Raw genomic sequence first — 17,375 nt, forward strand, 5'->3', positions numbered from 1 at the left:
ATTTATACAATTAAGCCTAAAAGAATGTCAGTGACTTTAAGGGACCCTCCACTGCAGATGAGAAATTAATATCATTGGTCTGACTGATGACAGGGCTGCTGGTGATATTTTGTCAACATCTTGACAAGAAATTAAAGAATTTATTGAGAGTCCAAGAAGAACTGAGTAAGGAAAACTCAGATGACAAACATTTAAATAAAACATTAAAACAAAGCAAAACTTGCCTATATAGTTGTATTAAGAAATAATGTTTTTTATTGTATTTTATAATTGTCTTGGGAGCTTCCCCTCCCCCATTTGAGTATTTAACTTTTGCTTGTGAATAAGTTGAGGATGTAATTCATGTGAGGAATAAAACTTAATGGTGGGAAGGTGCCAAGACATATGAAAGAAATAGGAAAATATATGACATAGTTTCTGCTTTCAAAGAACTTGAAGGAGCAATATATTTATTCAGTGGGGCCACGTTAGAAATGTGGTGGCATTAAATAATACAACAAATTATAAATGACAAAATGTGTGGTCAAACCATTACCATATAATTTGTTGAATAAATCTATGAATGAATGGACACAGACTATTCAAACATTTTACTTTTATACATTTATTAACTTGATTCTATATCTAGAATATATTAAATTTCTAATATATTCAATTTCTAACAATCTTCACTTAAAAAAAGAATTCAAATTACAAGAGTAAAACATGCTATTAGTTTAAAAATTCAACTGGTTATAAAGCAAAAGGTAAAAAGTCTCTTTACATCCTCATTCATCATCTGACTCACAGAGATAACTTTTTTGTTTACTATCCATCCAGAAACTTTGTGTGCGAGGCACGTTCACATACTTTAAAAGAAGGATACTATGTACATAGTCCTTTTACAGCTGATTTTTTTTTTCATTATTTCATTTGAGTATCTACCGATCTACTTCATTATTTTTAGTGCCTGCACAATATCAGATCCTAAAGTATCATAGCTTATTTAATCACTCCCTTACTGATAGACATTTAGGTTATTTCCTATTTCCCACTATTAAAAACAGTACACCAGTTAATAGGTTTACACTCCCTTCTGTCAGATTATCTGTAAAATAAATTTGTAGAACTCTAATCTTTCAAATTGTAGTTTTGACAGAGGCTGGGGGTGTTCTGTCATGGATGGATTGGTTTGAAATGATCTGTTTACGTAAATCAATAATATTAGGTGTGAGGATGATCTGGTGGCAACGCCAAAATCAGAGTTTAGTTCCCTTTTTTTTGAGGAGGATTGGGGCTAAGATATGTTCGGTCCTTCTTTTCCTTATAGCTCCTACATATATCCCTTCAGAAGCTGTCCTTGCTAAACACTATTGTCCCAAGAATTTCACAGGACAACTGCGTAATAATCATGTAAAATAGTCTCGTTATAGGCGAAGAAAAAAGATTTGTCGCCTTCTAACATGTATCCTCAAGTATTTTATTTGGAACCAGCAACTAGTCCGATCACTAATTTTTAATTTTTGGCTCGAATAAGTGTGATTGGTGCACTTGGCTTTTTGTCTTCCTTAAACAGGGGAGGGAAAGAGGTTAAATGTCCTGTGCCGGGATTGAGGAGGGCCAGGGAAAGCAGGTTTGTGTAGGGTTTGTTTTTTCCTCTGGGCTGCAGCTGTTGCTTACGGGAGGGCGATGGGAGGGGTAAAAACGTCAGGGCTCCATTAGTGCTTTTATTCTCTCCAGTCCTTGAAGGACGCGTCTCTGTCCATTTTAGAAACGAGCATCCCCTCAAGAATCACCGGACAGGAACACCAACGCTGCGTCCGGACTTTTCTGTGAACATATGCAAGGAGTCAGACAAAAGACTCTGAAGCGAAGGTAGCACACCAGACCCAACATGCCACCAGAAAAGAGCCAGGGTCTCCTCGTCCCTCCCCGCAACGTCCCACGTTGCCGGGGACCCCGCCCCTTGTGGGGGTGGAGCTTAACTCTATTTCCGGATTGCAGGCGGAAGTGGACGAATTTGAATCCTGTGAGCCGTTGGATGGGGCTGCTCGAGGTCAGCTTTGCGGCTCTGCGAAAGAAGGGAAAACTGATACGACCGCTCTGGAACTTCTGCCCAGCGTGCCTTGGTGAGTGAATGGGGAAAGGGAAGAAACTGAGTATTCCAGGGAGAGAATGCGGACCGTCGGATGGCACAGGGGTCGAGAGGCGGGACAGTGTAGCGGAAATCGGAGGGCCTTGGGGAGTGTCGGGTGGTAGGGCCGGGCGTGGAGACTTTGGGAAGTCGAGGTGCTGGGAAGCGTCTCGCGGGCCAGCGCTCACAAGCCAACTCTAAGTATTGAGGATTCGGAGGCCCCCCCGTCCCTGAGATTAAGCCTTGTTCAATCTCTGACTTTCTGGTAAATACAGTTTAGTATTTTCGCCAATTGGACTCGAATGCTGAAGCTGTAACAGTAGTTAAATCTAATTGCGAAAGCGTTACCACAGGTAAAAGAATCTTCCTTTATTAAAGATGGAAGGTTAGGGGCAGGTTTAGAATGAGATGCTCTACGTGGCTCTGCGTTTCTCCTAAGAGGGATATTCGGAGTAGTCTTTATGACTTTGGACTGCATGGAAGTGACAGCCTTTGAAATGCCCGGTGGGGATTTAAACTGAAATCTGAGTATCCTTTGTATTTAAAACCCGGATATTTTTCTTTCACGAGTGACATTTTTCGTGAACCGCAAAAATTCGAGACTCTTGCTGATTTAAACTGACGACGGTAACAGTGATAATTTACAAAGGTCTTAGTTTGCTAACAATAGGGTTAAGGTTTAGTTAGCTCCCCAGATCTGCCTTTTCACCTCCTTCATTCATTGGCCAACTGGGTTATTGTGGAGTCATAATGGAAACGCTCTACTAATGTTTCCAGCATTGGTCTTTGTTTGGTTTTGTTTTGTTTTTGCTGTTTTATTATTAGTGATGAACTACCTCAGATATCAAACTATTTAACCCCATAGCAAAGCCATGCCTTCTGAAATAGTTTGAATGCGTACCCTACGTCTAAAATATAAATGAGTTTAAATGTAGAGAAATTTTATGTTATTGAAGACTGTCACACTAATTTTGTGTTGCTTTATAGGAACTGATATTTTGTGTTTCTTTTAAACATAAAGGTGATATTTTGTGTTTCTTTTATGGTATCATACCATAAAAATGTATAAATATCTTTTTTAAAGTATTCTTTCATTTATTACTGGCTAATCCTGCTTTCCCATCCTACTAGTAAACTTTTGTTTCACTGTTAACCAGGTAAAATGGATTCAAATGTTGAGTAGTTACGAATGTTGAAATTTAAACATTTGGGTGAGACTTCAGCAAAGACTTGAGCTTTACTTTTAAGAATTGCAGACAGCTGTTCTCATTTTATAGAAGCTAGGGGCAAATAGTAATTTGAAAAAAAATTAGTCTCTCCATTTTATTCATTTTTTAAAGTTTTTTTTTTTAATGTTTATTTATTTATTTATTTATTTATTTTTGAGAGAGAGAGAGAGAGAGAGAGAGAGAACAAAGAGGGGAGAGACAGAGAGGGGGAGACACAGAATCCGAAGTAGCTCCAGGCTCGGAGCTGTCAGCACAGAGCGCGACGCAAGGCTCAAACCCTGAATTGTGTGATCTTGACTTGAGCTGGAGTCAGAGGCTTAACTGACTGAGCCACCCAGGCGCCCCATCTCTACATTTTAATCTGTTACTTGTCCTTACCTAGACTTTTTTTTTTTTTTTTTTTTTTAACTGAGTTTTTGCTCTCTCTACCTAAACCATTGTGAATTTCAAATTTTATTGTGTACACATTACCTTGAAGGGCTTACATTCTGATTCCTACACTTCAAATCTCATAGATGGTGATCCAGTAAGTCTGGAGGATGGTGTTGAGGAATCTGTAAATTTAATTGGAAGGTTAGAACATTTGACAAGGGTTTTAAGAGCACTGACTTGATCTCTTCTAGCGAGGCATTATACTGGTTAAGGGCATGGAACTGGAGTCAGATTGCCTCAGTTTGAATTTTATCTGTACCGTTTTGTACTTGTATGACCCAAACAAGCTGTATTACCTCTCTGTGCTTCAAATCCCTGAACTGTATAATGGGGATAATAACAATACCTTCCTTGCAGGATTATTGTGAGAGTCAAATGACTCAACACATACAAAAATCTTAGAATAGTGTGTGGCACATAGTACATGATATATGTATCTCCTCTTGAATTACTAAGCATGTACAGACCACATTACACACATTATCTCAATCTTCACAGATAACACTGCAGTATGTACTATTTTCAGCGTCCAGAGTGCTAACCATTACACGATGGAACCCCACAGTATGTACTATTTTCAGATAAAACTAGAGGCTGAGAGGAGTTCATTTCTCACACAACTACCAAAATATTTGACCAGGTTCAGAATCTAGATTTGATTAGATTATGCCTCTTTAAAAATATTATCCTTATTATTACTTAAAATTTTTTAATGTTTTATTTATTTTTGAGAGAGAGAGAGATAGAGTGTGAGCAGGGGAGGGGCAGAGGAAGAGAGGCTGACATAGAATCTGAAGCAGACTCCAGTTTCTGAGCTGTCAGCACAGATCCCGGTGTAGGGTTCAAACCCAAGGACCATGAGATCATGAGATCCTGACCTGAGCCGAAGTCGGACACTTAACCGACTGAGCCATCCAGGTGCTCCATTATTATTAATTATTATTATTATTATTATCATTTTAAATAATGCTTCCTGCCTTTCTCTGCAGTCTATCCTTCCAAATATTGCTTCTTAAAAATCTCTGATAATGCTTTGTCTACCAAATATAATTCTCAGCTTGCTTGCTTGCTTGCTTGCTTTCTTTCTTTCTTTCCAAAGCCCTTGTCAATCTGGTTCCAATCTCTGTTTACAAGCATCAACTTCGTAATATTCTACCACTCTTTTCCAACCTGTGATGTTCTAGTCATACTACTACCATTGCCCAGATCCGTTCTTTATTGTTTTTATGTGTACTTAACATCAACTTTTTTATGTTCCTCTAAGATTTTACCCAATGGGTTTCAAATAATTTGGTGGACTTCCCCAGGCAGAGTGCTTCTTCCTCAGTGCAATTTAGTTGTAAACATAGCACTAGACTGAGAGATCTTATCCTCTTTGTCTTTATATCTGCAGTTTCTTGGTTCGGAACAGTGAGTGTCCTTGTACTCTGAAACTGTGTTATGTTCAATGAGTGCTTATTATTTTAACAATTTAATACATTGTGTCACATCATTGCTGAAGAAGTTTTTAAATGTATTCTGAGGTGATAGTATGTAATTCTGGGTAGTTTAGTAGAGATTTTAGTGATACCATATGGTTTGTATATTTCACAAGTATGGAAAAGTAAGTATAGAAATTGTAGGCTCAGAAGACATTTCAAGTGGGAAAAAATTAAAAGCAGTATTTGCTAACATTCATGGAACTCCACATGCTTTGTATATATTTTCTCACTTAATCCTTCTAGTCATTTTATTCTTATCCCCCAGGCACCAAAAGATGTAGTTACTTAAAAAAAACCTTTTTGCATTTAACTTCCTCCTGGTGGAATTTTTTTATTAGTATAAGAATAATATATGTTAAGTGTAATTACATAATTATAATAGAGATGTAGTACCACTTGTACATACATGAATATTCATTTCTACGTTAATTCAATTCTAAATTAAGAAAATATTGGGGAGTTAAAAAACAGCAAAATTTGCCTTTCCTTTTGAGTGTGAATAGCTGTTATTTTACCTCTTTGCCCATTACCTTTTCTTTTAAAAGCTGCCCCATAATATAAGGACATTATTCTAAAGACCATTGGGTAGGGTTTGGTGTAAGAAGCTTGTGATCCTAATATAGACTCCCATTCTACACACCTTCTCCAGCCAAAGTAGTACCAGGTATTTGAATCAGAGCTGAATATCCGATGCAGGCTAGACCATTCATATTTCTTCTTGAATTTTGGAGTTGAGATGGCAAAAACTATTAGAGCCAAGCCAAAAAGGTCTTTATATTGCTGAGATCACAGTGGAATTGTGACTATGAAAAATGTTGCATATGGAACCAATGAACAGTGGGGGAGAGGAACCTGTCTTCCAGAGACTAGTTGTAAAAGTCAGTATAAACGTATAACTTTATTCCTTTTCCTTTTTTTGTTAAGACTGTATTTTTTAAGAGCAGCTTTAGGTTCATAGTAAAACTGAGGGAAAGATAATATTGATTTCCTGTGTATCCCTTCTCTCCCACCCCATGCATAGCCTTTCCCATTATCTACGTATCCCACTACAATGGTACATTTGTGAAAATTGTTGAACCTACACTGACACATGATAAGCACTCAAAATTCATAGTTGAAGTTACAGTTCATTCTTGATTTTGTGCATTGTTTGGATTTGGGCAAATGTATAATGACAGGTATCCATCATTATGGTATCATATAGAGTATTTTCACTGTTCTAAAGATATGCTCCTCTGCGTTTTCCCAACCACTGATCTTTTTACTGTCTTCAGAGTTCTGCCTTTTCCAGAATATCATATAATTAGAATCATACAGTATGTAGCCTTTTCAGATTGGTTTCTTTCACTTTGTAATATGCATTTAAGTTTTCTCCATGTCTTTTCATGGCTTGATAGATAGTTCATTTCTTTTTATCACTGAATAATATTCCATTGTCTGGATGATCCATAATATACCTACCCATTCACTTACTGAAGGACATTTTAGTTGCTTCCAAGGTTTGGCAATGGTAAATAAAGATGCTGTAAACATACATATGAACATTTTGGTGTGGACACAAGTTTTGACCTCTTTTGGGTAAATATCAGGGAGCATCCTTTCATAACTGAGGTAAATCCTACTTAGTTGTGGTATATAATTTTTTAAATACATTGTTAGATTTGGGGCCCCTGAGTGGCTCAGTCAATTGAGCAACCAATTCATTTGGCTCAGGTCATGATCCCAGAGTTGTGGGAGCCTAGCATCAGGCTCCGTTGCTGAGCATGGAACCTGCTTAAGATTCTCTCCTTCCCTCTGCCCCTCTCCCCGGGTTGCACTCTCTCCATCTTTCTCTAAAATAAATACATAAACAAACAAACAGATTTGATTTGCTAATATTTGGTTGAAGATTTTGGTATCTGTGAGAGATACTGGTCTGTAGTTCTCTGGTCATGTCCTTGGTGTTGGTATGATGAGGGTAATGATGGCATAACACAGTAAGCTAGGAAGCATTCCTTCTGCTTTAATCTTCTGAAGGAAGTTGTAGAGAATTGGTATAGTTTCTTCCTTAAATGTATGGTAGGATTCACCAGGAAACCCATCTGGGCTTGGTGCTTTCTGTTTTGGATGGTTATTAATTACTGAGTCAGCTTTTCTGATGCAGTCGAGTTTATTTTTCCTTGTGTGAATTTTGGCAAAATGTGTCTTTGAAGGAATTGGCCCTTTTCATCTAGATTATCAAATTTGTGGACATGAGTTCATGGTATTCCTTTATTATATTTTTAATGTCCATAGAATCTGTAATGGTATCTCTTCTTTAATTTCTGATATTAGTAATTTGTGTCCTTTCTCTTTTTTTTTTTTTTTTTTGTCCTGGCTGGAAGCTTACTGACTTTATTGATCTTTCCAAAGAACCAGCTTTGGTTTTATTGATTTTTCTCTATTGATTTCTTATTTTCAATTTTGATTTCTGCTCTAATTCTTACTACTTTTTTTCTTGTTTAATTTGGATTTAATTTACTGTTTTTATAGTTTCCTAGGGTAGAAACTTAGATGATTGATTTTAGATCTTTTCTTAAAAAAAAAAATTTTTTTTAAGTTTATTTATCTTTGAGAGAGAGAGAGAGAGACAGAACATGAGCAGGGGATGGGCAGAGAGAGAGGGAGACAGAATTCCGAAGCAGGCTCCAGGCTCTGAGCTGTCAGCACAAAGCCTGGCTTGGGGCCTGAACTCAGAGACCGTGAGAGATCATGACCTGAGCTGAAGTCGGATGCCCAAACGACTGAGCCACCCAGTCGCCCCAGATCTTTTCTAATATATTCATTTAGTGCTACAAATTTCCCTCTAAGCCTGCTTTCACAGTACCTGTCAAATTTTGATGAATTATGTTTTCATTTTCATTTAGTTCATAATATTTTGTATTTTCTCATGAGATTTCTTCTTTGACCCTTAGGTAATTTAAAAATGTTGTGTAGGGGTGCCTGGGTGGTGCAGTCGGCTGAACGTCCAACTTCAGCTCAGGTCATGATCTCACGGTCTTGTGGGTTGCAGCTGCGCGTCGGGCTCTTTGCTGACAGCTCAGAGCCTGGAGCCTGCTTTGGATTCTGTGTCTCCTTCTCTCTCTGCTCCTCCCCTGCTCATGCTCTGTCTCTCTCTCTCTTTCAAAAATAAATAAAATAAGGGGCGCCTGGGTGGCTCAGTCGGTTAAGTGTCCGACTTCGGCCCAGGTCATGATCTTGCGGTCCGTGAGTTCGAGCCCCGCGTCGGGCTCTGTGCTGACAGCTCAGAGCTTGGAGCCTGTTTCGGATTCTGTGTCTCTCTCTCTCTGACCCTCCCCCATTCATGCTCTGTCTCTCTCTGTCTCAAAAATAAATAAACGTTAAAAATTTTTTTAAAAATAAATAAACATTAAAAAAATTTAAAAATGTGTTGTGTAATCTCCACATGTTTTGGGATTTCCCACTATCTTTTTGTTAGTGATTTCTAGTTTAATTCCATTGTGGCCTGAGAACAGACCTTGTATCATTTTGATTTTAAGTTTGTTAAGGACTGTTTTATGCCCTAGTATGTGTATATGGTCTTGGTGACTATGTAAGCTTGAGAACAATCTGCTTTCTGCAGTTCTTGGATAAAGTATTTCATTATATCTAGTTGTTTGATGATGATGTTGAGTTCAATTATCAAATCAAGTTCCTTACTGATTTTCTGCCTGCTGGATCTGTCCATTTCTAATAGAGAGGTTTTAATTATTATTATTTAACTAGCCATTAGGCAGTTAGTTAGTATATAGTGCAATATTGATTTCAAGAGTAGATTCCAGTGATTCATCTCCAACACATAACACCCAGTGCTCATCTCAACAAGTGTCTTCCTTAATGCCCCTTGCCCATTTAGCCCATCTCCCCCCAACCCCTCCAACAATCTGTTCATTCTCTGTATTTAAGAGTCTCTTATGTTTTGTCCCCCTCTCTGTTTTTATATTATTTTTGCTCCCCTTCCCTATGTTCATCTGTTTTGTATCTTAAATTCCACATGTGAGTGAAGTCATATGATACTTGTCTTTCTCTAATTTCACTTAGCCTAATACCCTCTAGTCCCACCCACATTGTTGCGAATGGCAAGATTTCATTCTTTCTGATTGCCAAGTAATACTCCATTGTGTATATATATACTACATCTTCTTTATCCATTCATCTGTCAATGGACATTTGGGCTCTTTCCATACTTTGGCTATTGTCAGTAGCGCTGCTATAAACATTGGGGTGTGTGTGCCCCTTGAAAACAGCACATCTGTATCCCTTGGATAAATACCTAGCAGTGCAGTTGCTGGATCATAGGGTAGTTCTATTTTTAACTTTGGAGGAACCTCCATGCTGTTTTCCAGAGTGGTTGCACCAGTTTGCATTCCCACCAGCAGTGCAAAAGGTTTCTTCTTTCTTCACATTCTCACCAACATCTGTTGTTGCCTGAGTTGTTGATTTTAGTCATTCTGACTAGTTTGAGGTGGTATGCAGTTTCGTTTTAATAAATGTACTTCATTATATGAATGTACCACAATTTATCTCATCCATTATCTGTTGGTGGACAATTAGGTTACAGGTTTTGACTATAAAACTAGGAAAAATTTTTAGCCACTGTGGATATTTGTGTATAATGCAGCAAATGATAGGTTGCACATTTAGCTTTTTATTGAAGTAAAATTCAGTTTTATAAAATTAGCCGTTTTAACCATTCAGTGACATTTAGTACATTCACAGTGTTGTACAACCATCACCATTACCTCCATCTAGTTTCAAAACATTTTTATCACCCCTAAGGGGAAACTGATAGCCATTAGGCAGTAATTCTGTATATTCTATTCCCCCAGTTCATGGAAACAACAAATTTGCTTTCTGTCTCTATGGATGTACCTATTCTGGATATTTCATATAAATGGGATTATATATTATGTGACCTTTTGTGTCTAGCCTCTTTCACTTAGCTTGGTTCTAAGGTTCATCCAGGTTGTAGCATATATCAATGCTTCTTTCTTTTTTATAGCTAAATAATATTCTATTCTATGGATGGACCACATTTTGTATAACATCATTTTAATGGACAAATGAGTCATATCTATTTTTTAGCTATTGTGAATAGTACTGCTATGAACATATTCAAGTACACGAACCAGTACAAGTTTTTGTTTGAAAATGTTATCAATTCTTTTGGATAAGTCCTTAGTGTAATTGCTGGGTGATATGGTAGTTCTACATGTGATTTGTCGAGCAACCGCCAAACTTCTTTCCACAGTAGCTGTTCCAGTTTGCATTCCCATTAGCCCCATATGAAGTTTCCAATTTCTCTGTATTCTTGTTTTTTTAATTATAATCATTTGAGTGGACATTAAGTGGTATCTCATTGTTGTTTTAATTTGAATATTCTAATGACTAATGATGAGCATCTGTTCATGTGCTTGTTGACCATTTAAATATTTTCTTTGGAGAAATGTCCGTTCAGACCGCTTGGCCTGTTTTTAAATTTTGTTGCTTTTGTTGTTGAGTCCTAAGAGTTTCTTATATATTCTGGATACTTGCTCTTTATCAGGTATATGATTTCCAAATATTTTCCCCCATTTTGAAGATTGTCTTTTTCTCTTGATTGTGTAGTCCAAATTAATTTTTGTTTTTTTGTTTCTTTTTCATTTTTTTATTGGCTTGTGGTTTTGGTGCCCTGTCTAAGAAACCATTGCCAAATCCGAGGTCATGAATTATCCTTCAAGATTTTTATAGTTTTTGCTCTTTCGTATTAAGTCTTTTATCCACTTTGAGTTTTGTTTTTTGTTTTTAATTTTTTTTTAATGTTTATTTCTTTTTGAGAGAGAGACACACACAGAGAATGAGCAGAGAAGGGGCAGAGACAAAGGGAGACACAGAATCCGAAGCAGGCTCCAGGCTCTGAGCCATCAGCACAGAGCCCGACGCAGGGCTCAAACTCAGGAGCCGTGAGACCATGACCCGAGCTGAGGTTGGATGCTTAATTGACTGAGCCACCCAGGCACCCCTGAATTAATTTTTGTATATAGTGCAAGTTAGGGAGCCAACTTCATTGCTTTGCATGTGGCTACCAAGTTGTCCCAGAATTATTTGTTGAACAGATTGTTCTTTCTCTATTGAATAGTCATGGCACACTTGTTAAAAATTAATTGATCATAGATGTGTGACTTTATTTCTGGACTCTTCGATTTAATCTATATGTTTATCCTTATGCCAGTATTACCCTATTTCAATTACTACAGCTTTATGGTAAGTTTCCAAATTGGAAAGTATGAATCGTTCACCTTTTCTTTTTTGGTTTTGACTATTCAGGGTCCTTTGCAATTCATATGATTAGGATCAGGTTTTCCATTTCTACAAACAAGAATATTGGATTTTAATAGGGGTCGCATCAGAACTATAGATAGATTGCTTTGGAGAGCATTGCCATGTTAATATTAAATCTTACAAACATGAACACAGTGTCTTGTCCTCTATTTGGACTCTTTAATTTCTTTTAGCAATGCTTAGTGACTTCTAGTGCACAGAGCTTGCACTCATTGGTAGTAGTTGGTTCTTTTTGATGCTATTATAAAGGGAATTCATTTCTTATTTCCTTTATGAATTGTTCTTTGCTATTGTATAGAAATACAACTGATTTTTACATGTTCATTTGCATCCTGCAACATTGCAGAATTTATTAGATAACGTTTTTTTGTGAATTCATTGTGATATCTGCATGTAAGATTATGTCTTCTGCAAATAGAGCTACCTCTTGCTTTAATGTGGATGCCTTTTATTTCTTTTCTTACCAAATTATTCTGGTTGGAATGTCCAGTACAGTTTTGAATAGAAGTGGTGAGAGTGGCATCGTTCTGCTCCAGATCCTTTGTGAAAAGCTTTCAGTCTTTCACCATTGAATATGATATTGGCTGTAGGTTTTCCACAGATGCCTTTTCATGCTGAGGAAGTTTTCTATTCCTAGATTGATGAGAGTTTTTATCATGAAAAATGAATGAGTTTTGTTAAATGCTTTTCCTACATCAGTCAAGATGATCATGTGACCTTTTTCTCTTATTTTGTTAATGTGGTGTATTACATTAATTTTCCCTATGTTGAATTACCCTTGCATTACTGGGATAAATCCCACTTTGTTGTGGTATATAATTCTCTTAACAAGGATTCAGTGTGCTAGCTTTTTGTTGAGTAGTAATGTGTTTAGCATTGGTATCAAGGTAATCCTGGCTTCATAGATTGAATTAGAGAGTGTTCCCTCTTTTTTTTTTTTGGATGGTTTTGAGAAACTTTGCCAGATTTTCTTTAAATATTTGATAGAATTCACCAGTGAAGTTATAGGCTTGGACTTTGTTGGAAGAGTCTCAGTTACTGATTTCAATCTCTTGATATAGGTCTGTGAAATATTCTATTTCTGCTTGAGTCTGATTTGTAAGATTATATAATTTGTTTAGCCTAGTTAATTATCTAAATGGTTGGCATACAGTTCACATAATCCTTTTTATTTCTGTAAGATCTGTGGCATGTCTCCTTTTTGTTTCTAATTTTAGTAATTTGAGTCTTTCCCCCCACACCTTGGTAAGTCTGACTAAAGGTTTGTTATGAAGAAGCAACTTGTAATTTTATTCTGTTTTTCTATTTTTTATATTTACTCTAATCTTTTTGAATTACTTCCTTTTATCTTCCATTTCAGTTTGCTGTTCTTTTTTTAGTCCCTTCAGGTATAAAGTTATGATACTATTTTGAGGTCTTTAAATTTTTTTTTTTTTTTTTCAACGTTTTTAATTTATTTTTGGGACAGAGAGAGACAGAGCATGAAGGGGGGAGGGGCAGAGAGAGTGGGAGACACAGAATCGGAAACAGGCTCCAGGGTCCGAGCCATCAGCCCAGAGCCTGACGCGGGGCTCGAACTCACGGACGGCGAGATCGTGACCTGGCTGAAGTCGGACGCTTAACCGACTGCGCCACCCAGGCGCCCCAGAGGTCTTTAAATTTTTAATGTCTGTATTTATAGTTGTAAATTTTCCACTGATTACTTTTTGCTATATGCTTTAGGTTTTAGCGTATTTTGTTTTCGTTTATATCTTTTCTAATTCCCTTGTGATTTCCTGTCTTTTGTTTGTTTAAGATGTGTTGCTTAATCTCCACATTTTTGTGTTTTTTTCCAGCTTTTCTTCTTTGATGTGTTTGTTGGCCTTATATTTCTTCTAAAGTATGTGTTCAACTCCCAAGCTTGTTTTATAAGGCCAACATTACCCTGACACCAAAGCCAGATCAGGACACTACAAGAAAAGAACTACAGGTCAATATTCCTGATGAGTGTAGATGAAAAAATTCTCCAAAAGATACTATCAAACCAAAGTCAGTAGCACATTAAAAGGATCATAATACCACATGATTTAGTAATTCCACATCCGGATACTTATCTGAAGAAAATGAAAACACGTGATTCAAAAAGATACCTGCATCTCTGTTTATTGCATTATTTAAAAGATGTGAAAGCAACCTAACTTTCTCTCTATAAATCAATAGGTAGAGAAGATATTGTGTGTTTATATACACATTGGAATGCTTAACCATAAAAAATAATGAAATCTTGCTATTTATGACAACATGGATGGATATAGAGGGTATCATGCTAAGTGAACTAAGTTAGACTGAGAAAGACAAATACCATATGATTTCACTTATGTGTAGAATTCCAAAAAACAAAACAAATAAATAAAACTAAAAAACCAGAAACAGACTCATAAATACAAAGAACAAGCTGATGGTAGCTAGAGCAGAAGGGGTGTGGGAGGGAATGGGCAAAATAGGTGAAGAGGATTGAGATACAAACTTAGAACTGTCAAATAAATAAGTCAAGGGATGAGAAGTACAGCATAGGGAATATACTTAATATTGTAACAACTTTGTATGGTGAGAGATGCTAACTAGACTTATTGTGATGAGCATTTTGTAATGTGAATGTTGAATCACTATGCTGTACATGTGAAACTAATGTAATACTGTATGTCAACTGTACATTAATTTAAAAAAATGATTATACATCACGATCAAGTGGAATACATTCCCAGATACAAAGATGGTTCTATCTATGAAAATCAATCAGTGTGACACATCAAATTAATAGAATGAGAAGTAAACATCAAATGGTCATACCAATAGATGTAGAAAAAGCATTTAAGAAAATTCAGCATCTTTTACGATAAAAATTCCCAACAAATTGGGTACAGAAGGAACATACCTCAACATAAAAGGTCAAACATAACAAGCCCACAGCTAACACCATACTCTGTGGTGAAAAGTTGAGAGCTTTTCCTCCGGGATCAGGAATAAAACAAAGGTGCCCATTATCACCATTCGTATGTAACATAGCCGGAATTCCTAGCCCAAGCAGTTAGGCAAGGGAAAGAAATAAAAGACATCCAAATTGGAAAGGAAAAAGTAAAATTGCCTATTTGCAAGATGACACGATCTTCTATTTTGAAAATCCTAAAAATCTTACCAAAAAACTTTTAGAATAGCTATCCACCTGGAATTAAGAGGGGATTTGGCTTACTTTATTCTATTAATTACCTATTACTATACAATAAATCACCCCAAAACATGGTGACTTAGGACAGCAAACCTTATCTGACAGTTTCTGTGGGTCAGAAATTTGAGAGCAGCTTAGCTGTGTGGTTCTAACTTAGGGTTTCCTGTGACGTTGCTCTCAGATTGTTAGCTAGTCTTCAGTCATATGAAGACTTAATTGAGGCTGGAGAATTTGCTTCTTTTTTTTTTTTTTTTTTTTTTAAATTTTTTTTTTTAAGCCTTTATTTATTATTGAGAGACAGAGACAGACTGTGAGCAGGAGAGGGGCAGAGAGAGAGGTAGTCACAGAATCCGAAGCAGGCTCCAGGCTCTGAGCCTTCAGCACAGAGCCTGACACGGGGCTCGAACTCACGAACCACAGGCGAGATCATGACCTGAGCCGAAGTCGGATGCTTAACCAACTGAGCCACCCAGGCGACCCTGGGGAATTTGCTTCTAAAATGGCTCACTCAGCATGGCTGTGGATAAATGCCTTATTTCCTTGCCAAGTGGGCCTTTTGTAAGGAGCATCTTCAAGTCCTTATGACTTGGCAGCTAGCTTCCTCCAGCACAGGTGATCCATGATAGAGAGTAAGGGGTGAGTCACAATGCCTTTTATGACCTAGTAGTCATAATATGACCTAATATGACCTAATAGTCATACATTGCCATTTCTTCCAGGCGTCTTGGTAGAAGCAAGTTACTAAGTATGGCCACAGTAAAGGAAAGGGAGGGAAGTCAGGCTGTAACTTTTGAAGGGAGGAGTATCAAAATGTGAATATCCCTGACTGACCAAGTAGAGGTAAGCAGTGGAAGAGACTCAGAATACCTCTTGACAGTGGTTTCTTGGAACTCTTCATTAAATTGTTGATGTCTCAAGGAAGGAGAGAATTGTTTGATATTATTTTGAAGACTAAGTTTGTTAAGACTTGGGCTGTTATTGAGACATATTTACATATCATTGTTTTCCTCCTCCCATTTAGGAAGTCTCAAAGTTCATGCACTGGAAGGAAAACAAATGATAAAATCAATCAAAAATATGTGAATAGTCCTCCCCACCCCCGAAGTTTTGTTTTGGAGACTGTTTGAAATAAAGCAGTCATTAATCAGGAATCAGCAAAAATTTTAATTTCAGGTACTGGGGATTAGAAAGAAGGCTAATGTCAACTGGTCAAAAGTATGAAATAAGTGCTGTCTTTAGAACATCCAATTCGGGGGTAGCTTTTAATTTTGATATAATTTTAAACTTATAGAAAAGTTACAGGAATATATACAGAATTCCTGAAGAACAGCCTTTTTTCAGATTCAGCAGTTGTTTGTTTTGTGACATTTGCCTTGTTAATTTTTCTCCTAAAACCTAAAAATCAGCCTAAAACCTCCAGGCATAAAACTGTAGTGTGATACAGTTAGGTTTATTAACTCATTGTAGTGAGAGAGATTGAAGATCAGAGGAACCATTGACTTCTCACTGTAGGGTAAAACAGATTTATTAAAGGATTTTGGAGAAGAGTGGCATCTAGGTGACATTTAAATGAAGTAGTGTTCCGATAGTGTTAAAGCAAAGCCACAGCTAAGCTGTATGTAAAGGAGTCAGCATCAGATCTGGACTGCACAGTGGACCTATGGTGTTGTTTCCTTGAAAACTACAAAATTAAGAGAAAGGAGGAAAGTTGTGTTTGGTACCTTGTTGGCAATTGAGATTTTTTTCTCTGTATCAGTTATTTACTTAGATCCTCTTTGTGAAAGTTTCCTTATGTCCTTTTCTAGTCATTTCCCTGTCTGAGAGACAAGCACTGTTCTGATATTTTTCATGGTGGATTAATTTTGTCAGCCTCAGAGCTTCATATAAATGGAATAATGTAGGTATGAATGGTATGTAGTTTCTTTCACTCAGCATAATATCTGTAAGGTTCATCTGTTTTGTTGCATCTTGCAACACTTCTTACCTTTTTATTGCTATGTAGTATTGCATTTCATCAACAAACTGCAATTTGTTTATCCATTTTCTTAGTAATGGACAGGTGGGTTTCCAGCTTTGGAGCAGGAAGAAGGCTGGGATGAACATTCATGCATAAGGTTTCTGTCTATATATGTTTTTATTTCTCTTGGATAGATAAATAGATGTGAAATTCCTGCATCAAAGGCTAGTGTCTGGGTATATGTTTAAGAAAGTGCAAAAACTTTTCAGAATGAAAAGTTCCTTTGTACATTTCCACCAACAATTTATGTGAATTTCTGAGTTGATTTATATCCTTTCCAGTGTTTGGTGTTGATAGTCTTTCTAATCTTAGCCATTACTATGGGTATGAAGTGGTCTGTCACAGTGGTTTTAAATTTTTTTTAAGATTTTGTTTTTAGGTAATATCTACACCCAATGTGGGGCTCTAACTTACAACCCTGAGATCAAGAGTTGCATGCTCTACAGACTGAGCCAGCCAGGCACCCTGTTTTTAATCTTTATTAACCTAATTACAAATGATGTTGAACATCTTTTCATGTTTCTTGACCATTCATATATCTTCCTTCAGGAAGTGTCCA

At 36.9% G+C, this 17,375-nt stretch overlaps 1 protein-coding gene across 14 annotated transcripts in view; it reads left to right on the forward strand.

Moving 5' to 3' along the window:
* Positions 1-1,739: 1,739 nt before the first annotated feature.
* Positions 1,740-17,375, forward strand: part of G2E3 (G2/M-phase specific E3 ubiquitin protein ligase) — a 64,848-nt gene continuing 49,212 nt past the window's right edge. For 2 of the 14 annotated variants that reach the window (XM_081795907.1, XM_081795915.1), the window contains exons 1-2: positions 15,494-15,639; positions 16,849-16,913. The gene's annotated coding sequence lies outside the window, so the exon portion shown is untranslated. Of the gene's footprint in view, positions 1,855-1,983; positions 2,109-2,239; positions 2,379-2,550; positions 2,618-2,696; positions 2,741-13,429; positions 13,564-15,493; positions 15,640-16,848; positions 16,914-17,375 lie in introns of those variants that run through there. The other 12 variants (XM_081795911.1, XM_081795916.1, XM_081795906.1 and 9 more) reach the window with 10 other exon arrangements.

The sequence above is a fragment of the Panthera onca genome, chromosome B3 (genome assembly GCF_046562875.1).
Source record: "Panthera onca isolate mPanOnc1 chromosome B3, mPanOnc1 haplotype 2, whole genome shotgun sequence".
NCBI classification, from domain to species: Eukaryota; Metazoa; Chordata; class Mammalia; order Carnivora; family Felidae; genus Panthera; species Panthera onca.